General features: G+C 46.1%; 1 long non-coding RNA gene across 2 annotated transcripts; it reads right to left on the minus strand.

The window, feature by feature from the left end:
* Positions 1–5,808: 5,808 nt before the first annotated feature.
* Positions 5,809–13,208, minus strand: LOC147361471 (uncharacterized). Of its 2 annotated transcripts, none has more exons than XR_015137980.1 (2): positions 13,070–13,208; positions 5,809–8,018 (listed from the first exon to the last, which is right to left on the minus strand). It is a non-coding gene; the product is annotated as an uncharacterized LOC147361471 (long non-coding RNA). The 2 variants fall into 2 exon arrangements; XR_015137981.1 differs by lacking the exon at positions 13,070–13,208 and adding an exon at positions 12,707–12,831.
* Between the last annotated feature and the right edge of the window lie 1,184 nt (positions 13,209–14,392).

Raw genomic sequence — 14,392 nt, forward strand, 5'->3', positions numbered from 1 at the left:
TTGAGTTAAATAGTTGTAACAGAAGCAACAGGATCTGCAAAGTCTGATTATTTAACCACCTGGCCCTTTAGAGTAAAAGCTGGCCTATTCATGGAGTAGACCAACAACTGGCAACTATTTTTTTTTTTTGCCATTTGTATGTCACAAGGTAAGCAGGAAGAAGGCTCACCTGCAGAGATAAGAGGGAGACTGGTTTAAACATTTCTGTGGGCATTTACCCACAGAAAGCGAGACAGCAGAGAAGGGAGTGGCAGAGACAGAGGCTCGGGGAGGACTGGAGGGTTCGCTTCCAAGGGCTGCTCTGGAGGTTGTTGAGTAGCACCAGCTGTGGCCTAGGTTCCTCGTGTGGACTGACCCTCCAGCCCCCACTCCCCGGGAACTCCTGAGTGTCCTCGGGAGACAGCAGCTGGCTTCCCCTGGGGCGAGTGACCTAAAACAGTGTCTTTTATGATCTAACTTCAGAAGCCACACACATAGACCGCTGTTTCCACGATCCTGTTCGTTCCTTACACGTCAGGCCTGGTTGGTGTAGGAGGACCGTGCACCAGGATGGGAATATAGGGAGGGGAGACTTACTGGGACCACCTGCTGACCTTCCACCAGTTGAGGCCCCTCTGAATTCTCCTCCGGGATTCAGTGAGACTCTGCTTATCTTATAACAACTGTCTCCCTCCTTTTCACTGGAGATGACAAGTACATTTCTATATCCTTGCAACAAATCAGTCCTAAGAAAGCAATGAAGAGCAGAAAATGACATATTATTTGTCCCATCACCTCTTGTCAAATGAAGGGGTCCCTGAGGTCTTGGGCTTCCAGGGCCCTTCTTGGTAGCCTGTCTCTTTCTGGTGTGCGACACTCCAGCCTAGCTCCTACTCATTTATGCAATATGAGTGACTGTCAGGCCCTGGGATGCGGCCACAGACAAAACAGAAAAAGACCCCATGCCCTGGAGCTGAGACTCCAGTATGGGGAGACAGACAGTAAAGAAACAGAGAACACAGCCAGCGGAGACAAACATTATAAAAATAATCAAAACGTGTGTGTGAGAGAGATTTTATAAAGGGTGGCTGAGCAAAGACCTAAGTGAAGAGAACGAGTGAGCCATGAGAACATAGCAGGAAAGGGAATCTGAGAGATTTGCTGGGAAGCTAAGAGGTGGGCGGTAGGAGCAGGATGTGGGATCACAGGATGAGAACATGTCCAGTAGCCAAGGAGCGGGCTTCCCGGGTGGCACTAGTGGTAAAGAGCCTGCCTGCCAAAGCAGGAGATGTAAGAGACGCAGGTTCCATCCCTGGGTCGGGAAGATCCCCTGGAGGAGGAAATGGCAACCCACTCCAGTATTCTTGCCTGGAGAATTCCATGGACAGAGGAGCCTGGCGGGCTACAGTCCACGGGGTCGCTTCAGTCCACGGACACGACTGAAGTGACATAGCACACGCATCTCATGATTCAGGGATACGGGAGCGAAAGGGATGAAATCTGGAGGCCACCCGACCCAGCAATTGAACCCGGTCTCCCGCTTTGTAGACAGATGCTTTACCATCTGAACCACCAGGGAAGTCCCCCTACAGAGCTGGGACCCTACAGATGGAAGCAGGTTGAGGATGTGATGGACAGCTGAATTCATACGACTGCGTCCAGCATTCTCAGTGGACTGTGAGCTGAGTGATGGGCCACTGGGGTTCAGGAGGTTTGAGGAGAAAGAGAAAGATGATGAATGAATTTCAGAAAACAAACCACCAGGGCAGTGCTTCTGAACATTTGATGCAGAAATGAATCACCTGGGGACATTGTTAAAGTGCTGCTGCTGCTGCTAAGTCGCTTCAGTCGTGTCCGACCCTGTGCGACCCCATAGACGGCAGCCCACCAGGCTCCTCAGTCTGTGGGATTCTCCAGGCAAGAACACTGGAGTGGGTTGCCATTTCCTTCTCCAATGCATGAAACCGAAAAGTGAAAAGTGAAGTCGCTCAGTCGTGTCCGACTCCCAGCGACCCCATGGACTGCAGCCTACCAGGCTCCTCCGTCTGTGGGATTTTCCAGGCAAGAGTACTGGAGTGGGGTGCCATTGCCTTCTCCTGTTAAAGTTTAGATCATCCTAATTCAGGAGGTCTGGGTGGGGCCTGAGCTTCTGCATGTGCAAAAGTGATGTCTGTGCTGTTGATCCAGGAAGGGAAATAGATCGGACTTGTGGGCAGTGTGATGGGGTCTGTGGCCAGGAATTAAAGTGAGAACACTCACCCCAGCTAGTGTTCTCTTCTGGCTGCTTGGCTACAGGGATAGAGCAGGGGATAGCCGAGCATTAGTGGTATTTATGAGGAAGTGCTCTTAAAAAATATGCCATTTACCCAAAGCTGAGTCAGGAAGGACATGAAAAACTAAGCTATGACGGGGATGAAAAAATGGTAAGGCCAGTGTCAGGGGCCTTGATGACGTCAGAGAATTGCTGGGATGGGAGCATTAGAACTAATAAGCGAGAAGGAGAGGAAAAGGTGCTCAAGAAGCGGGGGCTTCAAATCGAGACTTACATTTGACGACAAGGTCCACCAGGGTGGAAAGTTATAGACCACTCGAGGTAAGGAGGTCAGGAACATAGAGGCCAAAGTTCCCTAAATAGTGACGGAAGGGGTTGGTGAAGATGAAGATGGTGAGTTCAGTACTCAAGTTCTTAAGGAACAAGGAGGCTGAACGTGAAGGCAACTGGAGGGCGCCAGGGGTTTAGTCTGGTGGCATGGACTCTGAAGGAACTTGTGCCAGCAGCTGGCCAGGGACACAATACAGACATAATTCCCTCTCCTAAGCGTGATGAGAACCATGAAGGATTTTAGACCAGTTTGTTGTTGTTTAGTGGCCAACTTGTGTTTGACTCTTTGTGACCCCATAGGCTGCAGTGTACCAGGCTTTCTGTCCTTCACTATCTCCCAGAGTTTGCTCAAACTCGTGTCCATCGAGTCAGTGATGCCATCCAACTCTCTCATCCTCTGTTGCCCCCTTCTCCTCCTGCCCTCAATCTTTCCCAGCATCAAGGTCTTTTACATTGAGTCAGCTCTTCACATCAGGCAGCCAAAGTACTGGAGTTTCAAGTGCTATATAGACCAAATGTTTGTGTCCCCCCTAGATTCATATGTGGAAATCCTAACCCTTAATGTGGCAGTATTCAGGGCTGGGGCCCTCAGAAGGTGATGAGGCTTCACTCTCATGAATGGGATTGTTGTTGTTTAGTTGCCAAGTCATGTCCGACTTTTTGTGATCCCATGGACTGTAGCCCGCCAGATTCCTCTGTCCATGAGATTTCCCAGGCAAGAATACTGGAATGGGTCGCCATTCCATTCTCCACGGGATCTTCCTGACCCAGGTATCGAACCCGAATTTCCTGCATCGGCAGGCAGGTTCTTTACCACTGAGTCACCTGAAACATCCTAAACGGGATTGGAGCCCTTATAAAAGAGCTCCCTTGGCCTTTCCACACATGAGAGTAAGAGAAAAGACAGAGGGTAAGAGAAAAGAGAGTGGGCCTTTACTAGACACAGAATTGTTCTTGAATTTCTCAGTCTTGAGAACTGTCAGAAATAATTTTTTTGTTTATAAGTGACCCAGTCTATGGTATTTTGTTACAGTGGCCTGACCAGACTAACAGAGCAAAGAAAGTGACATGATCCAAATGAGATTTTGCATAGCTCAGTTTTTAAAGAATCCACCTGCAATGCAGGAGACCCCAGTTCGATTCCTGGGTCGGGAAGATCCACTGGAGAAGGGATAGGCTACCCACTCCAGTATTCTTGGGTTTTCCTTGTGACTCAGCTGGTAAAGAATCTGCCCACAATGTGGGAGACCTGGGTTCGATCCCTGGGTTGTGGGAAGATCCCCTGGAGAATGGAAAGGCTACACGCTCCAGTATTCTGGCCTGGAGAATACCATAGACAGTATACTCCATGGGGTCTCAAAGAGTCGGTCACGACTGAGTGATTTTCACACAAAGACTTCTCGGACTGCTATACAGAGAAGACTGGAAGGAGGCTCAGTTTGTCAAAGAGTGGACTCCAGGAGCTTCAGCTTCACCAAAAACTTATGAAAATGCACATTCTTGGGCCCCTGAATCAGAAACTCTAGGGTTGGGAGCCCTGCAACCTGAGTTTTAATGTAAACTCTCCCAGTGATTAGATGTCAGTTGAAATCAGACTAAAGAACATGGTGATTTGATTAGGGCAGTGGAGAGAGAGAGGATGGAGCCGTATTTTGGTAGAGGAAGGACCAGGACAGAGTAAGGGATGTGTGTTTGAGGGGCAGGTTTCTGGGAGAAAGGAAAGCACAGATGGAGTCTTCTGCACAAGAAAGGCAAGGGTGGAGACGCCAATTTGCTGGTGAGATCAAAAGTTCAGGTCTGCCCGTGACACAGGGCAAATGTGTTCTGGGGAGGTTTTGGTGGGAAGTAAAGTTGTGGGTAAAAACCACAGTAGTTCTCAGCAGGAAGTTGGAGATGCCTTCATGCAGGATTGCTGCACAGGGCCCCATGGGATGGGAGTCATGTGACGTGTCATCCGTGGCTCTCTAACAGTCTGGCTGCTGCTGCTGCAGCTGCTTAGTTGCTTCAGTCGTGTCCAACTCTTTGTGACTCCCTGGACTGCAACCCGCCATGCTCCTCTGTCCATGGGGGTTCTCCAGGCAAGAATACTAGGGTGGGTTGCCATGCCCTCCTCCAGGAGATCTTTCTGACCCAGGGATCAAACTGGGGTCTCCTGCATTGCAGGAGATTCTTTACTGCTGAGCCACCAGGGAAGCTCCAACGGTCTGGCTAAGTGTCAGTATTTCACACTCATAGTTGGTGGCCTGATAGAGACAGCACTGAGTTTGGAATCCAGAGGAGTTAGGTCCCTGGGTTCTAGTCACTTTTCAGCAAGTTACCTCACTTCTGTGAGCTCCAGCCTCTACCTCCCTTCAATTGACATTTTGGTGTCTATGTGTCAAGATTCCAAGGCACCAGGATTGTTCTGAAGACTTTCTGCTCTTCTGTTATGACCTTCAAGCACCTTCTAAGTGTCTTTGCTCTCCATGACACCCAATCACTTTTACTTAGATATTGATGGTGGCATGTTTGAACAAGAGCCTGGGGAGGGCCTCCGAGGCAGGTTGGCCTCCCTGAGTCCACTAACCTACAGAATAAATGCATAGTAAAGGATGGGGGGCAGGCAGGCTGTCTTGGCCCAGGAGTCTGTTTTCCAGGGGTTCACTGAGATGCAGTACCTCTTGCACACAGAGAGCATTAGGCTTGTGAACTCTGCTGTGGGCAGAAGAGATACTAAAGTTGTTTGGAGGCTGCGGCAGTTGATGATGCCAGTCTGTGACATGAGAGTCTAGCAGAGTTAGAAAGGAGCCTGTGTTCCTTGCTTTACAAACACAAAAAGCCAGGGCTTTGTCCACAAGACCACATTGGGACTGGTGAGTGTAACAGAGAGAAACAGAATTCCAGCCTCCCAGCTGCTCCTCTCTTCACTCCTATACTTTAAAAAAAAAAAAATTTGTTTATTTATTTGACTGTATTGGGTCTTAGTTGGATCACTCGGGATCTTCCTTGCTTCATGATAGATCTTTCTTTGCAGCCCACAGACTCTCTAGTTACAGTGCACGGGCTTAGTTGCTCCCAAGGCACGTGGGACGTGGGATCTTAGTTCCACAACCAGGGATTGAACCTCCGTCCCCTGCACTGCAAGGCCGATTCTTAACCACCGAACCACCGGGGAAGTCCCACTCCTATACTCTTAAAAAAAGAACTGACACAAGACCAGACAACAAAAAGTCCAGAAAGAACTGACATCTTTTGCATGAGCATGGCCTTCATTAAAGAGTGTTTTCTGAATATGGGCTTGGTGTCAGTTCTCCCGTGAGCGCTGCTCTGCTGGATCACAATGGTCCTGTAGGCAGATACCGTCAAGGTTCAGGGCTCCGTGGTGTGCGTGCTTTGGGCTCCCAACTGTTGGCAGGATGGATGGGTGGGTGGGTGAACGAACAATTGCCCGAAGGAGCTGGAGAATATCACCTGGACAGACTCGGAGTACAAATTCAGTGTCAAGGAACATCATGTTACACTGGTTATTTTTTCTGGCATGGGAGACTATGTCTCAGAGGAAAAACCCTGCTGTTGCCCAGCAGTGTAGACATCAGCCATCAATTACATGCAGTCACTACTGCTGTTTTTTAATGTGTCCTGACTCCTTCAGTGGAGGCAATAAACAGTTAAAACATTTGCTCCTACACTGTCCTGAACACTCGTTTGGAGTGGCTGTGAAAATCAACCATCTGAGGAGAAAAGAAGGAAAAGGAATTAACCTCCAATGACTTCACTTTCAGAATGAGTCAGGGCAGCTTAAAAAAAAAAAAAAAATCACCACTGGAGAGGTAGAGAGAGAGGCAGAGACACAGGGCTTCAGAAGCAACAGCAAGCTCCAAGGAGAAAAGGACAGTGTTAATAAAGGCTGTTTTGGTTCTCTTGTCCCTGGGGTCTTTTGGTGGGTCCATGATTAGGTCTGCAAGTCACCTGGCTCCCTTTGGAGAACTGAACACTTGGCGCTTCTTGGGCCACAAAGATGTTTTGCTGCTTTTGGAGTCGGGAAGAGATGGGTTCTAGTCCGCTGGCTGCGTGACTTTCGGCCAGTTACTTAACCTCTCTGAGCATTAACTTAGCTGTGAGACAGGTTTGTCCAGAGTAAGGGATATAGCACACGGGGCATCTGTGCGCGCTCATCGAAGGGCTGGAAAATGAGGGGGTTTCCGGTTCCCGGAGTTACTGAGAGCAAACTGCGCGGGGAGGAAGGGGGACGCGCCTTCCGCGAGGTCTCAGAGCCACCTTGCCTCGCTCGAGGGGCCAGTCCAGGCTCGAGCTCTGAAGACAGCGCGCCCCCTAGAGGCCGTCCTCCGGAACAGGTTTCTTCCTGCACAGGGCGAAATAGAAACCTTAGGGGCACCCCTGGCCAAAGGCACAGGGTGAAGAGGGGCCGCCCAAAGCTGTCAAAGCCTTTTTCTGTGTTTTCCAAGGGCTTCGAGCGGATTCTTTCGATGGTACCAGGCTGCATCCCCCGGCTGCTGAGCTGACCACAGTCGGGTAAACTGAAAGAAATACTTGGTTTGTTCAAGAAGGAAAGACTCAAGTAATATTTACCGAGCATTTACTCTGTTCCAGTGTGGGAACTGGGTGCTCTTCACTTAGCCTTATCTTGTTTAAACTTCTCAGCAGCCCTGCGAGGGAAGGTTTATCCTCTGTTTTTCGGGTGAGGCAATTGAAGCACCCTAAAAGAAGGTATTTGCACAGTTGAAACATGCCGAAGTTGAGATTTGTGTTAATCTGTTGTTGTTGTTGAGTCGCTCAGTCATGTCCAACTGTTTATGAAACCACGGACAGTAGCCTACCAGGCTTCTCTGTCCATGGCATTCCCCAAACAAGAATACTGGAGTGGGTTGCCATTTCCTCCTCCAGGGGATCTTCCCAGGGATCGAACGTGTCTCCTGCATTGGCAGGTGGATTCTTTACCACTGAGCCACCAGGGAGGCCATTTGTTAAGACTCCTATAACAAAAAACCCCAGACTGGGTGGTTTAAACAACAGAAATGTATCATCTCACAATTCTGGAGGACAGAAGTCTGAAATAAGATGGAGTTGGTTCTTCCTGAGAGGGCCCTGAGGGAGGGATCTTTTCCAGGCCTTTCTCTTTGGCTTGTAGATGACTGTCTTCATTCAGTATGCATGTCTGTCCCCCAATTTCCTCTTTTTTAAAAACACCAGTCATATTGGATTAGTAGTAGTTGTAGTGTTAGTCTATCAATCATGTCTGACTCTTTGGAACCCCATGGCCTGTAGCCTGCCAAGCTCCTCTGTCCATGGAATTCTCCAGGCAAGAATACTAGAGTGGGTTTTCATTTCATTCTCCAGAGGATCTTCCCGACCCAGGGATCAAACATGGGTCTTTTGCATCGCAGGCAGATTCTTCACCATCTGAGCTACTGGGGAAGCCATATCCAGCAAAACTGTCCTTCAAAAAAGATAAAAGAATATATGGCAATATAAACAAAAACAAGAAAACAAACATAAGAAATCTTAGATGTGAAAAATATATCAATAATAGTTGAAAAGAACACATCAGGTGGATGAATAACAGAATGGATAGGGCTGCAGAACAAATTAGCAACTTGGAAGACCAGGTGAAGGAAATCTTTCAGAAGGAAGGAGGAAAGAGATATAAAATATTTTAAATTTTATTTTACAAAGAGATATAAAATATTTTTTAAAAGCTAGGTTATTTGGAAGATAGAAGTAGAAGTATTGAATACTATCATGTGACTGAGAAGAGTCCTAGAAAGAGAGGAAAAATAAAATGAAGAGGAAGAAGTGTTCGAGGAGAAATTGAGATAATTTTTTGTAACTTATAAATGATGAAAGATTGAAAGAGTTATAGAGGAGAAATAATGAAAAAATTCCACACCAGGATATTTTACAGTAAAATTAAGAATTTCAAAGAAGCAGAGAAAATTCTAAAGTACAGCAGAGGGAAAGAGAATATCTCAAAAAGAGAAGTCAGATGGCATCAAATTTTTCAATAGCAACAACTGATTAAGAAAATAGTGGAGGGAATTCCCTGGTAGTCCAGTGGTGAGGACTCTGAGCTTCCACTGCAGGGGGCATGGTTTCAATCCCTGTCAGGGAAAAGTCCCACATGCCCCCCCCAAAAAAAGAGAGAGAGAGAGAGAAAATAGTGGAGTGGTATTTTCAAAATATTGAGGGGACAGAAATTAGAACCAGCCTCTTTCACAAAAAGACTACACTGGAAACTGTTTTGGACAAAGAGCTTAAAATAAGTGGGGAGAAAATCTTGTAGGTGCTGCAAGAGATACAGGTAAAATTTGTTTGACTTAAAAGAATAGCTGCTGCTGCTGCTGCTGCTGCTAAGTTGCTTCAGTCGTGTCCGACTCTGTGCAACCCCAGAGACAGCAGCCCACCAGGCTCTACCGTCCCTGGGATTCTCCAGGCAAGAACGCTGGAGTGGGTTGCCATTTCCTTCTCCAATGCATGAAAGTGAAAAGTGAAAGTGAAGTCACTCAGTCGTGTCTGACTCTTCACGACCCCATGGACTGCAGCCCACCAGGCTCCTCCATCCATGGGATTTTCCAGGCAAGAGTACTGGAGTGGGGTGCCATTGCCTTCTCCGAAAAAAAGAATATATATTTCCCATAAACTGGCATTAAAGTGTAGGTAGTAACACTATGTAGATTTCCCAGGTGGTGCTAGTGGTAAAGAACCCTCCTGCCAATGTACCAGTGTAACCTGCAGGAGACACGAGTTCGGTCCCTGGGTGGGGAAGATCCCCTGGAGAAGGAAATGGCAACTCACTCCAATATTCTTGCCTGGGAAATCCCATGGACAGAGGAGCCTGGTGGGCTACAGTCCACGAGGTCACAAAAGAGTCCAACACGACTGAAGCAAAGTAGCATGCACACACAGAGCAACGTAATATAGGTCTGGGGTTAGAGATGAAGAGATATGAGTGTATAGTAAAGCCTTGCTTTTATTAGGGGTGTGAAAGTGTTAGTCGCTCAGTTGTGTCCAACTCTTTGCATTCCCGTGGACTGTAGCCCACCAGGATCCTCTGTCCATGGGATTCTCTAGGCAAGAATTCTGGAACGGGTTGCCATTCCCTTCTCCAGGGGATTTTCCTGATCCAGAGATGGATCCTGGGTCTCCTACATGGCAGGCAGATTCTCTACCATCTGAGTCACCAGGGGGAATATATACTTATTAAAGAAAGGGTTAACAGGAAGTACAGAAAAAGTGAGTCAGACTGAAATAAAATACTAAGATCACAGAAGCAGGTCCAAATATATAAATAATTACAGCAAATATACATGAACTAAATTAATCAGTTTAAGAAAAAGACTGACTGACCATTGGATTTTTTAAAAAATCCAAGTATGTGCTGTTAACAAGAGATGAACCTAAAGCATAAGGAAAATGCAAAGGCTATATGTAAATGAATGCAAAAGGATATACCAGCAAAATACTAATCAAAATAAAGATGGTTTATCTACAGGAGTGTCTAACTCACTTTCATTTTCATAAAGGTCTGGAAGTTAGAACAGTATTTCCAAGTTAACTCTATGACTAGCATGCAGGTTGGCTTGCTTGGGAGTTAGTGTGCCAATTTGGTTGGAAGCTCCACTGACTGAAACAAAGGAATCCAGGGACTCAAAGACCAACAGGTTAAAGCGCAGTTAACTTAAGTCACAGTTGTTCAGTCGTGTCCGACTCTTTGCAATTCCAAGGACTGTGGCCCACCAGGCTCCTCTATGAAATTCTCCAGGCAGGAATACTGGAGTGGGTTGCTATTTCCTTCTCCAGGGAATCTTCGGGACCAAGGGATCGAACCTGGGTCTCCTGCGTTGCAGGTAGATTCTTTACCGTCTGAGCCACTTAGTAGATGGGAAAAGGAAAAAGGAAGGGCATAAGTTGCTGGGATCCTCTTAGAGATGCAGGGAGAGCAAGTCACTTGGGAAGAAGTGACATCCAAAAGCCACGAAACCACAACCCTGAGAAAATAAGTATTAATCAGGGGGTACAACAGGAATAAGGCCCAAAATCCAAGTGGAAGAGAACAGGCAAACGGAATCTTCACCGCTCATGGATCAAAACGTAATGTTTCAGGTATGTGCTTCTCGGCAAATACTCCTACCATCTGCTTTTGAAATGACGGAGCTGGTTTAAAAACGATATATGCCAGGCACTTCAAGGGCCCCACATTCTGTAGGCGAAAGTGAAGACAGAGTTGACAGAGCACATTTCTGTTTCACCTGACTGCATGGAAGACTACATTTTTCCTTTAAAGGTGTGGCTGGGACTTCCGTGGTGGTCCAGTGGCTAAGTGCGCCAGTGCAGCGTTCCTGGGTTCCATCCCTGGCCAGAGAGAAGTCTGCCAGGAGAGGAACACCAAACTGTCATGGTATGAATTTGCAAAATTCGACAGCTTTAATGATATGGCCTTGGTCTTGAAATTCAGTGCACAGTAATTTTATGGTAAAGAAAAGGACATGAGAAAAAAAAGGGCAATATGTTTTTCAAAAATTTTCCCTCTTCTATGACTAAGCAAATGTTCTTTAGAAAAATCTGATGTATTCTCATGCTTAGAAATTTTGCTATAGGGATAGCCACTGCTACTGTTTACATGAGACATTCCTTTTCTGATATCTAAGCTCTGAAGTATTTACTATGCTTAGATAAATCACATATTTTTCCTTGTGAGTACAGCCTGTTCAGGTTTATACATACCACTGGGTAATTCCCCAAGCACTGTTCCCAGCTTATTGCATGATGTTGGATGTATTTGTGGAAACTGATGTGAAAGTTCTTTGCTCTTCAAAATACTTGCTAAGCAGGCCAGTTAAAAGCATGCCTTTGAATCTGAAACTGAATTTGGCTTTGGTCAGTGGAGGCTCCAGGAAAACTGATAAAACAGAAGAGAAACTGGCTTGTTTTTCTAGAATGTGAATGGGGAGACCCAAGACTGAGGATGGGAAACATGGCATAATGATGACAGAATCTTAAAAAGAAAAGACATGGATAAAGGCAGCTGAAGATCTGGCCCTCCTGAGGCTTTGATTCAAGAAATATCCTAATATCTTTCTGTAATCTTCTGCCATGCTCTAAAAAGTCTACAACATCTAAACAGCCCATAATATTAGGGAAAAGTTACTCAACTGTCAACAGAGCCCAGAAGATGGTACAAAATATTTCTTCACTGTTCTCATCACATTGCTGTTCAGTCCTGCTCCATGACAAGGCCCAGAGCGCATCTGCTTCGCGAAAGCATTGAATGAATGCTTTCATGAGTGGAGCCCCTGCCAGTTCTCTCAAAGGAGAGCTCTGTGGTTGCTCCCCTTGGTAAGTCAGTAAAAGATACCACCACTGATAGTCTCTCCGATTCTATTGAGGATACTGGATCTCAGAGTGGCAGAAGTAATGGAAGCACTTAATCATCCAAGACAAACAGGATGCCTCTACTGTTAGGGGTGGGCTTCCCAGGTGGCTCAGTGCTAAGATACCTGCCTGCCAACGCAGTAGACGCAGGAGACGCAGGTTTGATCTCTGGGTCAGGAAGAGCTCCTGGAGTTGGAAATGGCAACCCACTCCAGTATTCTTGCCTGGAGAATTCCATGGACACAGGAGAGTGGAGGGTTATAGTCCATGGGGGTCACAGTTGGACATGACTGACTGAGCAACTGAGCACACAGCAGTACCGCTTTCCAGAATTAACATAAATTTTAATGTGACGAATCCTTACATGATCCCTGGAGATTCCACATCTCCTATTTTCTTGCTTTCAGTTTAACTTGTCTGGAGACTCAGCAATAGTCTGAGTGAATCGGAATCACAGAGTTTTAGAAAGCATTTCATTTGGTCTCTAACCCAGGAGGAGCCATATTTATGAGGTCTCTGGGATAATCCTCTAGCCTCTGTATTAATTATATTTTCTTATTTCTGTATTCCTGATTCTTTCCTGGAGCCTTACTGTCAGAGGAGGGACTGCTTCACCCAGGGTTAGTTAATTCCTGGAGACAGCAAACAACTCACCCCAGGAGTCTGCCTTTCATTTGCAAGCCAACCAATCCAGAGCCCCACTTTCCCAACTGGTTCTTACATTCATGTCAATCAATATTCCCTTGTCCTACTCACCCCAGGGCCAGGTACCAGACAGCTGGGACAGCCCCTATACCCCAGAGCCTGCTGAAATTCTTCACACTAGCCAATCCCCGATGGCTCAGTGGGTAAAGAATCCACCTGCAATGCAAGAGACACAGGAGATGCAGGTTCGATCCCTGGGTCAGGAAGATTCTCTGGAGAAGGAAATTGGCAACCCACTCCAGTACTCTTGCTTGGAGAATCCCATGGACAGAGGAGCCTGGAGAGTCACACAGAGTTGGACACGACTGAGCGACTGAGCACACACAGCACACAATCCTGAGTGTGCTTACCCTGCCTTGCCCATGGGAACCACACGGGCTGATGCCCACACCTCCCCATGCTCCTTCTGCCTACCTGTGGGTCCCTGTGTGGCATGGCGTGCCCTCTCCTCTTCGGAACAGTAACAAACTATCTTTTTTTCACTGGCAGTAGTCCCCTGCTCACCATACCTGAATAAGGACAAAACTTACATCTTAAAAACACCGGTTAAAACAATTCCGGGGACCAGAAGTTCATTTCTTTGCAAGGCAGCAGTTTCAATAGTCAACTAAATAGGCAAGTTCTTTTCCATCTTAAATGGAAATTTGCTTCCCTCTACCTTCTAATAACTCTGCCTGCAGGACAACAGAAAACAAATTTACCCATTATTTAAAGAGATGAACCATCAGATATCTGAAACACATCTATGATTGTCTGCTGAAATACATGTGTGAGAATGACACATGTGACTCTAGATTTTGGGGGGCTTTATTTCTAGTCTCCTTCAAATGACTAGTATTTCACAAGTCATTTTGGTTTCAATAGCTCAGTGGATTAAATATAGTCTTCCAACATTACCAACATCCTCAATGACCATTCATTCATGGATGCATGGATTAATTAAGCAGCTGCTCAGCAGTCCGGTGGCCTTCACTGGCTTCTCCCTGTCCTTGATTTCAAGTGCAGTGTCTGCTGGAACTGGTCTACTCCTCGTGTGGCTCCCTGCTCACTTATTTCCATGGGCCTGGGGACCCGGTCTATAGTGGTGCCAGGCATGGCATCAACTAGACTTTCTGCATCTTTTAAGATGAATTGTCACGAAACACATTATATCCTGTACTTGAGTTGTGATTTTACTGTAGCCTTTTAGATTTTTTCAGTGTGAATGTAAAATCCCCTGTTCTCTAGTGCACAGAGCTTCCTCCAGTCACTTTTCTCTTATTTAAAATTATTTTTTTTTCCCAAATAGTATGTTAATTGTAAAAAAAAAAAAAAATTATCAGATAAATTTGCAGTGAAAGACTTAGTTCCCTGTAATCTTATTCCCATTTTGGTGTATAGTATATATTTTTTCCTATGCATAAGCCTTTGGGGTTTTGTTTTTTGGCGATGCCACACTTGAGGAATGTATTTTTGTTCCCTGACAGGATTGAACCCCAGGCCCCAGCAGTGAAAGAGCGAGGTCCCACCTACTGGACTGTGGATCATATTATACATACAATTGTAATTCATTCATAAATATGATACAAGAAATGATTCATTCATCAGTATGGCTCTACGGGAAAAATTTTACTAGTACATCTTGGGTATTGTAGAGCCATACTTATGAATGAATTACAATTAGCAGAGTTCCTTGAGGGCACAGAATATTGCCTTTGAGTATTTATGAAACACAACACATAAATGATTCAGTTTGAA

The sequence above is a fragment of the Bos grunniens genome, chromosome 12 (assembly GCF_055505025.1).
Source record: "Bos grunniens cultivar Pamir isolate PY7600 chromosome 12, Bosgru_T2T1.0, whole genome shotgun sequence".
NCBI classification, from domain to species: Eukaryota; Metazoa; Chordata; class Mammalia; order Artiodactyla; family Bovidae; genus Bos; species Bos grunniens.